Here is a 12,900-nt window from a genome sequence, read left to right on the forward strand (position 1 = left end):
GTACAGTGAGGAAAATATGTATTTGATACTCTGCCGATTTTGCAAGTTTCACCACCGACAAAGAATGAAGAGGTGAGACACAGAATCTAAAAATAAAAAACAGAAAATCACATTGTATGATTTTTACTTAATTAATTTGCATGAAATAAGTATTTGATCAGCTACCAGCCAGCAAGAATTTTGTTTATCTTTAAGAAGCCCTCCTACTCTATACTCATTACCTGTATTAATTGCATCTGTTTGACCTTGTTATCTGTATAAAAGACACTTTTCCACATCCTCAATCATACCCCAACCCCTCCACCATGGCCAAGACCAAACAGCTGTCTAAGGATACCAGGAGCAAAATTCTAGACCTGCACAAGGCTGGATGGGCTACAGGACAATAGGCAAGCAGCTTGGTGAGAAGGCAACAACTGTTGGCACAATTATTAGAAAATGGAAGAAACAAAGGATTACTGTCAATCTTCGTTGGTCTGGAGCTGGAAAACTTGCAAAATCAGCATCATATTTTTCCATTTGGTACATCTACTAATGTGGGCGCTCCCTTTACCTGGTATCTGTACCAATAAATACGCACTGTTGAATCTCCCCTGGAAGAATTTCCAAGAGCACACCAGGTCAACTGCACTGACTGGAGTCCGTTCATATCTTTGGAGTTGTGCTTGTTTTTGAACAACTCCATCAGGTGAGCAATTTCCCAATCTATTACCCTTGTTTCAATCTCTATTATTATTATTATTATTATTATTATTATTATTTATTAATATAGCATCATTAATTCCATGGTGCTGTACATGAGAAAGGGGTTACACACAGGGTTACATTCTGCGGACTTACATTCTACACTTCTACATTTATTACGCTCACGAAGCGCTATTTCCTCTCTCATTTTGTCCTCGAGGGGGAATTCTATTAATATATAATAATCACTTACAGGATTTTTTTAACAACAACTCAATTTCTCAGTTGCTTGTTTTTGCAAGCACATTGCAATTTTCCCTATTTTAGATCATGAGAACAATCCTTAGTCCAATTATGGTCTGTGATGTCTGGAACATCTGCAGATCTTCTGGCATGCACTCAACAACCTCATAGGCATTTCACAGACCTTCAACTTCAAAAGTGGGTTTTATGTCTCCCATTATTATCTTAACTAGAGATGAGTGAACTTGAACTTAAAGGCTCGGAGTTCGTACCAAGCAGTTAGTGTCTAGCGTTAAACTCTGAACAAGTACTTCTCCTGGAATACCGTTTTAATGTTGGAAGTCCGGGAGAGAGAGATTTCCAGCTGAAAAGCTGGGGTCTTCATTGATTTAAACGGGGTTCAGGGTAAAGTTCGGGCACCCAAACAGGACTTTGGACTAAAGTTTGGTCAGGTACCAGAACCCGAACTTCCATGGGTCTGCTCATCCCTAATCTTAACCCCTTTGCACACCCTGCCATTAAAGGAGTCTGTGTCATTCTTTCAACTAAAGGACTTTTTTCTGGGTCTGTGATTTTTTTATACAATATCTCTATAGGGTTAGTTATGGAGGCGTCTTATAGACAGATGCCTCTGGGTTTGATGTCGCCTGACAATACAAAATTGACATCAACCCACCGACTATCACCCCACTTACTACTGCACCAGGGAGGCGACGTGACAGAATTAGCTCATCTTATGAATGCGCCTTTGTGGGGTGGCTGAAATCTGATGTTTTTAGTCTGGGAGGGGCCAATATCCATGTTCCCTTCTTAGGCTATTAATTCAGCCCACAGCTGTCAACCTAGCCTTGCTGGTTATTAGTTATAGGGGGATCCTATGTCAGTTTTTTTAATAACAAGGAAAGGCTAAGTATACAACTGTGAGCTGATATTAATAGCCTGGAAAGCTCCATGGGTATTACCCCCTTCTCAGGCTATAAACATCTGCCCCCAGCTGTCTGCTTTCCCACTGCTTTTTAATAAAATGTAGTGGGATTCCACATCATTTTTTCAGAAAATAATTTAGTAAGTAATAAAATACATGTACAGTAAGCTACACAAGTACTTTATTAATTACATGTGTCACTGACATCTTTCTATTTTATGTGTTTATATCTATTATATCTATTCTATTCTGTTGGGTCATGCTGTGATTTTACTGTACACGGCAGATGAGTTGTCGTCTTTTCAAAGGACATGGGGGATCTCACTCCTTTTTTCTCCCGAAAAAAAATTATTTATTTAAAAAAACATGTACAGTAAAGTACACACATAAAGCACTCATTATAAATTTCACTCATATTTTTATATCTATCTTTTTGTATCTATCGATCTATTTATCAATCTAATATCTCTTGCTGTACATATACAGCTCTGGCAAACAGTAAGAGACCACTGTAAAATTTTCAGTTTTAGAAAAAAAAAAAACGTAGAACAACCACGGAAGAAACCGAACAAAGAGTCCAATAAGTTATAGTATAAAACCACAATAGTTTATTAAATAAACTAGACAGACACCAGATGCTATCGCATTGGGAGAGCGGCAATGTCACGATAGGGCTGGCATGTGGCGCTATTGTTACCTAATGACATCCTGTGATAATCTAATGACTTTTGCATCAGGGACTCATGTGCTTGACGCCTACGCTTACATGCATTGCTTTTGTCCCAGTGATGCTGTTGCTCTTCAAGAGTCTCATTTGCCCTTTGTTGTCTTCGACGTTGTGCCTTTGCTGCTTTCCTTTCATTGTCATTGGTGTATTTTTTATGAGGAGCCATGTTGGCGTTGATATTTGCTTTTTAAAGGGGTTTTCCCACGAACAAAAGTTCATTTTAAAAATTGTCTGTGTCTGACCGTGTACAGAACATACCACAGCTCCTGGGCAGGGGAGGAAGCAAAAAACGATACTGACATTACAGCAGGAGATCGCAAAGGATACATTTTGTGAGGTAAAATATTTTTAAAAACAGTCAGTGAAATATTTTACCTCACAAAATGAATCCCCTGTGATCCCTGGCTGTAATGTCAGTATTTATCTTTTGCTTCCTCCCCTGCCCAGGAGATGTGGTATGCTCTGTACACGGTCAGACACAGTCAATTTTTAAAATGCACTTTCGTTCATGGGAAAACCCCTTTAATATGACCGGCTTCCTCTGCCTGTAGACACGTCGCGCATCTGCCGCCGGGATCAGCCCATTGATTCGCATAATTCACGCAGGTGCAGTAAATCAGACTGCTGCCATCTTTGTGCAGACAGATAGCGGCAGTCACATTAAAACTGCGCATGCGCTCCTCCTGTACAAAGATGGCGGCAGTTAGTGAATCATTCGGCTGATCCCGGTGGCGGCGTGTTCGCAACTGTGTTCCGCTGGTGGTACCGCGCAAGAGGCTGCGTGAGTGTGTGTGAGTGTGAATGTGAGCGTGAATGTGTGTGTGAATGTGAGTGTGTGAGTGTGAGCGTGTGAATGTGTGTGAATGTGAGTGAGTGTCAATGTGAGTGTGAGCATGAGCATGCATGTGAATGTGAGTGAGTTTGAGCGTGCATGTGAGTGTGAGCGTGCATGTGAGTGTGTGAGTGAGAATGTGAGCGTGAATGTGAGTGTGTGAGCGTGTGAATGTGAGTGTGAGCGTGAGCATGAAAGTGAATGTGAGTGTGAGCGTGTGAGTGAGTGAGTGTGAGTGTGAATGTGTGTGTGAATGTGAAGGTGTGAGGGTGAATGTGAGTGTGTGAGAGTGTGAATGTGAGTTTGCGTGAGTGTGAGAGTGTGTGAGTGTGAATGTGAGTTTGTGTGAGTGTGAATGTGACTGAATGAGTGTGCGTGAGTGTGAATGTGTGAGTGTGTGAGTGTGAATGTGTGAGTGTGAGCGTGAATGTGTGTGAGTGTGAATGTGACAGTGTGAGTTTGTGAGTGTGTGAGAGTAAGTGTGAATGCGAGTGTGAATGTGAGTGTGTGTGGTGCATACGGCATATACAGTGTGTGTGTGTGTGTGTGTGTGTGGTGTGACGGTGTTCCACTGGTGGTGCTGTGCAACAGGTTGGTACCAGCAGCAGTTTACATATTGAGACACAGGAACATCATGGGGGATCGCCTCTGGAAGCATTTCTGACTCCAAGGTTACAGCTGCGCAGTGAATCATTTTCCTACGGCTGTACGACGGGGAGGGTGCCCAGTGGCGGTCTGGATCCCAGCATTGGGGAGGGGTCCTTGCGGTGGGGGAGTCCCAGCAGTGGGGGTGTCCGGCGATGACCCGCTGGTGGTACTGCGCAAGGGCCTGGTACCACCAGCGGATGCCATATTGGAATACCCATCACTTGGGTATTCCAATATGGCGGTCAGCGTACTTTCTGTGTGGCACAGTGGATTGTGGGATTCGAAGACGTCCAGACAGAAGTGGATGACAGACAATTTAAGGTAATTATATAAATAGATCAGGTATAACAATGGAAAATTTATAAACAATATGTTACAAATAATTAAAAACAACATGGACGCACCAAGGGAAAATAGTGAAAAAATTGCTGCAAAAGTGTGTGTATAAACATATGAAAAAATATGAAAAATGAAAATATATATATAATATAGAAAAAGTTCAACAGCAAAGGGAGATATAGATCATAAAATATATGTATATATAAGTGCATAACATAGGTATAAATAATTACATAACGTGCCCATTATGTACAGTACAGACCAAAAGTTTGGACACACCTTCTCATTTAAAGATTTTCCTGTATGTTCATGACTATGAAAATTGTACATTCACACTGAAGGCATCAAAACTATGAATTAACACATGTGGAATTATATACTTAACAAAAAAGTGTGAAACAACTGAAATTATGTTTTATATTCTAGGTTCTTCAAAGTAGCCACCTTTTGCTTTGATGACTGCTTTGCACACTCTTGGCATTCTCTTGATGAGCTTCAAAAAGTAGTCACCGGAAATGGTCTTCCAACAATCTTGAAGGAGTTCCCAGAGATGCTTAGCACTTGTTGGCCCTTTTGCCTTCACTCTGTGGTCCAGCTCACCCCAAACCATCTCAATTGGGGCCAGGTTATCTGGTGTAGCACCCCATCACTCTCCTTCTTGGTCAAATAGCCCTTACACAGCCTGGAGGTGTGTTTGGGGTCATTGTCCTGTTGAAAAATAAATGATGGTCCAACGAAACGCAAACCGGATGGAATAGTGTGCCACTGGAAGATGCTGTGGTAGCCATGCTGGTTCAGTATGCCTTCAATTTTGAATAAATCCCCAACAGTGTCACCAGCAAAGCACCCCCACACCATCATACCTCCTCCTCCATGCTTCACGGTGGGAACCAGGCATGTAGAGTCCATCCGTTCACCTTTTCTGCGTCGCACAAAGACACGGTGGTTGGAACCAAAGATCTCAAATTTGGACTCATCAGACCAAAGCACAGATTTCCATTGGTCCAATGTCCATTCCTTGTGTTCTTTAGCCCAAACAAGTCTCTTCTGCTTGTTGCGTGACTTTAGCAGTGATTTCCTAGCAGCTATTTTACCATGAAGGCCTGCTGCACAAAGTCTCCTCTTAAGGGCTCATTTCCACTTGAGAGAATAAAAACGGTCCGATTTACGGACCGAAAAAACAGAGGTAAATCACGCGATTGTCATGTGAGTGTCATGCGATTTTTTATCGCAACAGCCGTATGACATCCGTATTGCTGTCCGATTTTTACGCACCGGTGTCCTTTGAAAAGCCGGCAATGTACAGTAACATCACACTGACAGATTAGAATAGAAAAGATAGGATATATACACATAGAATAGGTATATATACATATATATATGTCACTGAGACACCTATATATATATTTATATTTAATGCAGCGCTAGATAGCAGAAAAGCCGGTAATTCAATTGCCGGCTTTTGCTATCTCCTTCACAAACCCGACAGGATATGAGACATGGTTTACATAGAGTAAACCATTTCATATCCCTTATTTTATTACATGTTCCTGACTACTAATGTAAGAAGTGTCTTTGTGTAAAATTTGGTGGCTCAAGCTGTTAAAATAAAGGGTTAAATCACGGAAAAAATTGGCGTGGGCTCCCGCGCAATGTTCTCCACCAGAGTGGTAAAGCCAGTCACTGAGGACAGATATTAATAGCCTAGAGAGGGACCATGGTTATTACCCCCCCCCCCCCGGCTAAAAACATCTGCCCCCAGCCACCCCAGAAAAGGCACATCTGTAAAGATGCGTCTATTCTGGCACTTGGCCACTCTCTTCCCACTCCCCTGTAGCGGTTGATATGGGGTAATAAAGGGTTAATGCCACCTTGCTATTGTAAGGTGACATTAAGCCAGGTTAATAACAGAGAGATGTCTATAAGACACCTATCCATTATTAATCCAATACTAGTAAATGGTTAATAAAAAACACACACATTAGCAAAAAAGTATTTTAATGAAATAAAAACACAGGGTGTTGTAATAGTTTATTATACTCTCAATCCAATTGAAGACCCTTATCACCTGAAACAATGTTAAAATACAAAATCTACAATATCCCATACCTTCCGTCGCTCAGTCATGTCCCACGCTGTAAATCCTTCTGAAGGGGTTAAAAAATTTTACAGCCAGGAGTTCTGCTAATGCAGCTGTGCTCCTGACTGTGAAATCTGGGGAATGAATGGAATGCAGTGGAATGTAGCTACCTAGACTTGCGGTGCTGCGCCCGTGCTGGTGCAGGACCTGGAGGAAGACACATGTGGTGTCGAAACATGTCATCCATAAGGGATTGAATGTATGCAATACTGTAACTGAAGAAATCTGGAACTTTTCAATGGATAAATAAAAGGTATATTTCACTCTACCATTGGACTGATCGCTGGAGAAACAAAATGTTTTTCCTCTACATGTGTGGATTAGTCCCAATCCGTTTTCCGTGCGAACTGTAACCACAGGTTGGATGTATTCCTGTTTTTTCAAAGCGGTAAGCTGGCTTTGCCAAAAACTATCTATATATATAATTGTCTAAGGGTTTTTCCGTCTGTCTGTCTGTCTGTCTGTCTGTCTGTCTGTCTGTCTTTCTGTCTGTCTGTCTGTCTGTCTGTCTGTCTGTCCTGGAAATCACTCCATATAAGGTATGGTCTACAAACAGGATACCTTATATGGAGTGGTCGGCGGTTTGTAGACCATACCTTATATGGAGTGGTCGGCGGTTTGTAGACCATACCTTATATGGAGTGGTCGGCGGTTTGTAGACCATACCTTATATGGAGTGGTTGGCGGTTTGTAGACCATACCTTATATGGAGTGGTCGACGGTTTGTCGGGCGGCCTCGACCAATCAGAGATGGGCACAGCATGGCGACGATGATGTCATAATGGTTGCCATGGCGACGATGATGTCATAAAGGTTGCCTCGACCAATCAGCGACGGGCACAGTCTGCCGCGAATCACATACTACGGGGACATGCATATTCTAGAATACCCGATGCATTAGAATCGGGCCACAGTCTAGTATATATATATATATATATATATATATATATATATATATACAGTATATATCTAATATATATATATAAATATATATATATATATATATATATATATATATATACAGTATATATCTAATATATAAAGCTGAATGTGTGTATGTGTGTGTGTATGTATGTGTGTGTGTGTATGTCCGGGATTGGCATCTGAACCGTCGCAGCTACAGCCACAAAATTTTGCACAGTCACACGACTGGACCCCGAGAGCGTCATAGGCTATGTTGTGAGGTGAAATTTTAACCCCGCGCTGTCCAATTCACCAAACAATTTTGCCCCTATCTACATAATGGGGAAAAAGTGAAAGGAAAAGTGTTGGAGGCGTCGCAGCTACAGGCACAAAATTTTGCACAGTCACACGTCTGGACCCCGAGAGCGTCAAAGCTATGTTGTGAGGTGAAATTTTAACCCCGCGCTTTCCAATTCACCAAACAATTTTGCCCCTATCTACATAATGGGGAAAAAATGAAAGGAAAAGTGTTGGAGGCAAATTAACAGCTGCCAGATGTGAACAAGGGGGACTTAAAGAATGAGAGCGATGGCGCCAAAGAGTATATACTGTACAGTTGCTAAGGTGGGGCCCCGACATGGGATAATCACCACACCACCACGGGGATATGAACACACACACAAAATGCGCCACACACTACCACGTGCTCGAACACATATACCACCCTCAGCGCACATTTCACCACACATACACCAACCTCGCCACATAAAAGTCGAAACACAAAAGTCACCGCTCAAAACTCGCCACGCGCAAAACTCTCCACATGCAAAACTCGCCACACGTGCAAAACTCACCTCATGGAAAACTCGCCACACGCAAAACTTGCACACGCGGAAAAATTGCCACATGCACAAAAGTTGCAACACATGCAAAAGTTGCCTCACACAAAACTTGCACATACTCAAAAGGCACCACACACAAAACTCGCCACTCGCAAAACTCGCCATGCGCAAAACTTGCTGCACACAACTTGCTACACTAACCTGTCACATGCAACTCGACACACAAAAAGTTGCTACACGCATGTCGCCACACAAAACTCATCTCACAAAAGTCGCTACATGCATGTCGCCACACGCAACTCAACACACACAACTTGACACACGAAACTCGCCCTAAAACACACACAAGTCTGGTATTATCATTCAAAAATAAAAATCTGATTAATACGCAGACAAACTACAAGAGCAACAAATGTACCATATAGGAATCCGGCAGCTGTCAGTCACATGACCAGTCTATTATGTGTATGTGTGAGCTAATATATACTGCCAGGGGGTGGGCTTACTGTTGGCTGGGGATTTATCAGGCTGCCAATTTAGCTTACAAATACTGAGGTAAAAATACTGACCAAATAACGTGTGAACGAGGTCTAATACAGGAGGAGATGACATACATATATATACTATATACAGGAGGAGATGACACACAGATATATACTATATACAGGAGAGATGACACACAGGTATATACTATATAGAGGAGGAGATGACATACAGTTACATACTACATACAGGAGGAGATGACATACAGGTATATACTATATACAGGAGGAGATGACACACAGGTATATACTATATACAGGAGCAGATTACCTACAGGTATATAGTATATACAGGAGGAGATGACATACAGGTATATGCTATGTATAGGAGGAGATGACATACAGGTATATACTATATACAGGAGGAGATGACACATAGATATATACTAAATATAGGTGAGATGACACACAGGTATATACTATATACAGGAGGAGATGACACACAGATATATACTATATATAGGTGAGATGACACACAGGTATATACTATATACAGGAGGAGATTATGGAGCGCCCCCACTGCCGCAGGGCCGAGGGGTACCCGGTACCGGGCCTCTGAGTCTCTGCTCTGGGGTTGTCACGGTGGCTAGGCCTGATCCGTGACCCTGCCGAGGGGCGCACAGTGAATGATGTGACGGATGTAGATATGGATGATGGTGGTGATGCTGTGATGGTGCAGTGCAGTAAATAACGAGGACACCAGGTTGCAGTCTCTTTACCTCTTTACTGAAGATCTCTGAGTCCTCAGTCCGGAACACGGTTCACCAGGCTGCGCAAGTCCGGCCGGTCCAATGGCACCTCCAGAGTTCTCTTCACAGGTGGAAATCGGTGCCTTCCTACTAGCGCTATGTGTTGTGGTCCTTCCCTGCTGTGCTTACGGAAAGTCCCCCACAACTGTTGTGTCTGTTTCTTAAGTTCCCTCACAACTCGATTAGATGATGTTCTGCTAATCCTCCGTCCCTCCCTGATGTTCTGGTTGGGACGGCACCCGTTTGACGGGTAGGCTCGGAGCTCTTCCGGGACCATAGAGTCGCCCCTCTCCACAAGTTGCCCCCCAAGACTGCATAGGTGATTTAGGTTAGACAGCCCGCCTTAAACTGACTGCCCTGCCGCTGTTTGGAGTATTGCTTGAAGCTGAATGTTATGATACTCCCTCGGCGTTCCGGCCACCGGTAGTGCGCCTCAGTAGGATGTTGCTTCGATCTTACAGCACGACTCCTACTGGTATTTCTCCTTTTGCGTGATCTCGTTTCTCACTCAGCACAATCTATCTCTCTTCTAGTCCTTCCTTGGGCACCGCCGCTACCCGAAGCAGGCACGGTCCCGTTACGTTCGTTCAAGTTGCCAAGCCTCTGTCAGGATCCCACCCCTGACAGAGACCCTACTGTATCTTCCCCTACAACACCCTCTGCCACAAGGTGTTGCCTGGTTCCAACCCAGTCAGCTTTCTGATCTAACTTCCTGCCTGACCCCCAGTTTACCCACTATGGTGGGGAGTGGCCTAATGAATAGCACCCTTAGCTCCCCCCGGAGGCCCGGCTATGAAATGTATTGGTGTCTGTGATACCTGATCCGATGAACTCCTTCTGTGCCATCAGACGCACCATAGCTCCCCATAGTGGCGGAGCCACAGTACTGCAACGACCAGGACTCTGGGGCGCTGCACTCCCCCCTGGTTAAACACAGTACTCCGGGACTGGGAAGAAAACAACAATACAAGTTAGCAAAAAGACATACAGTTTTGTTGAGTGCAATAACAATAAGTATACTTGAACAGGCTTCCCTTTATGGGAGTTAAGGACACTTGAACGTTACAAACATGGTTAAATATCATAGCAACATGCTATAAATAACTCTTCTTACCCAACCGGGTATTCTACTAAGTGCAAAATTGTTGAACAATAATTTAACATTGCCTTTAAGGACATACACTCTGAATCCACTAAAGACCTTCCTATAATCACATTATAAGGTAATTTAACTTTTTCATTCTCCTTCTTTAAATCTGCAGGACCGCCTGTCCTAACGGCACCAGACCTACTGCCTCTCCTTTCTATACAGGACCGCCCCGTTCAGCCCGGGCCTACTGCCTTTTCCGCTACTATGCACAGTATAGAACATAACATTACTTTCAGTTTAAGAGCACTGAGCCATCTCTTCATGACTCCTATGAGGACTCAGGGTTTACCTTCTATCCTATCTATCTAGCAACATTATCAAAACATTCTCTGCTAAACATTAAGCCTTCTCATTATCTTTCACTTTTTCTTTTCAGAGAACATCATCAGCATTTCTTCACAATCAACTAGTTAAATACATATAACTTACTCACATAAACATTATCATCACTTTCTTTGGTCAAGACATTATTGCTTCCAGTCTTAAAGCAATTTCACGGTTTAAGCGCAACATATGAACATCCCCTTTAAGAGGGGACCAAGTCTCTATGAGGTAGCGTGTCTTCTCAAGCCACCAGTCCATACTCAGCAAAGGTTCCAGTGTGGTATCTTCACAAAGAGTCCTTCTTTAAGTAAAACCAGTAGGGAGCGCCTTTAATAAGGTGCAAACTATGTACAAGAAGTTCGGATCATGCACTGTTCATGATTTCAGCAGTTCTTTTCAACTAGAAACTTGTGCAAAAACTTTGGAAAAACAAACAAAAGCAAAAAATAGGGATCCCAGGTCAACAGAAGGATCCCTTTAAGAGTTAACCCTGGACGGGTTTAGCAGCAAAATCAGGAAACGAATAAACAGTCAAAGAACTATTTACATATTTAAAGCGGTCATGCTTACTCGTTCTTCGGGGAAGAAGGTGGTTTCCTCCCGGGCCTCACCAGACCAACGGGTCGTCCTGCTGGTTCAAGGATCGGGTCCCGCCCCAACAACGACAGGATTCCCCGCCGGGATGTTCTTTTTACCGAGGCTCCGGCACGCCCCCAAGGTACATGGTGGGTCCGGGTTCTCCGCTGTTCTTCAGGGTCAGGTTCGGCGGCTTTTCCAGCAGGAGATTTATCCTCTGATGCCCCGGCAGTGGCTTGGAGGGCGACGCACCGCTGGACGCCTCGCGCCATCCAGCCGGCCTCTCCCGTAGCCCTCCTCCATCTGGTGTAAGTTACCGCATCACCTGGCTCCAGGTCGCGAGGAAATCTTCCTCCGCAGGGCTCCACCTCCTCCCGGTCTACGTGGACTTGTAGCGGCTCCCCGATCTCTTGTATAACCCCGCGTCCATGTCGGGGGTTGAAGGAGACCACTACACCCCAGTGGGACAAGGGGACCTCTGCAACGGTGGTCAGATCAACCTTTGTTGCCGGTTGTGGTCGGTCTCGCCATGCAGCCACCAAGCGCCGCAGGTGTTCAGCCTCTGGCATGAGCTTCAGGCCCTGCGTCTGCAGCGCACTTTCAGCCGCGGCCGGGTTGGGAGGAGCAGGGGACACTGGAGACAAGCAGACCTCCGTGGGCTGGCCCAGCCTAGCGATCACGCGGGCATCGGCTTCCAAGCGGGCAGCGATCCGCCGGGCCTCGGTCGCGGCCATGCACTCCTCTGACGGCGGCCGGGGAGGTCGGCCCATCGTTGGCTCTGCAAGGGTCAGCTCCCACAGTGACGGCGTACCCTGGGCCACATCGGGCTGTTCAGCCTCTCTCCGAGTCCGATCATTCCCATGCGGTGCTTCCGGCGTCGCCATCTTTATCTCCTCTCCAGTGTCTTCTTCCCGCGGTCTCTTTCGTGGGCGGCCCCGTCTCCATGGTCTCCACCCTCCAAACAGGATCAGGAGGCGGACCTCAGCTGTTGACGGACACGTCCGCAGGACACAGAAATATTTAGACTGGGCGGCCATTGCGGTTCGCGCTCTCCAGCTTGCCCACGCCTACTCCATGCCCCTCCTCTTCTCCTGCGCTCTCCTCAGCGCTATAATGGCGGCGGATTTTGGCGGTAAATGGCGCAGCACAGTCTTTGTAATAAAGTACAGTCCAAGCACAGTAAATCACAGTTCCAAGGCACACATGCCCTGATTCTTCAGGCTTAAGTAGATCCTGTTCGTGACGCCAAGTTGGAGCGCCCCCACTGCCGCAGGGC

General features: G+C 44.8%; 1 protein-coding gene across 1 annotated transcript in view; it reads right to left on the reverse strand.

The window, feature by feature from the left end:
* Positions 1-12,900, reverse strand: part of PDE4D (phosphodiesterase 4D) — a 1,072,650-nt gene that overhangs the window by 927,169 nt on the left and 132,581 nt on the right. The window lies entirely within an intron of this gene.

This window comes from Ranitomeya variabilis, chromosome 1 (assembly GCF_051348905.1).
Source record: "Ranitomeya variabilis isolate aRanVar5 chromosome 1, aRanVar5.hap1, whole genome shotgun sequence".
Classification (NCBI taxonomy): Eukaryota; Metazoa; Chordata; class Amphibia; order Anura; family Dendrobatidae; genus Ranitomeya; species Ranitomeya variabilis.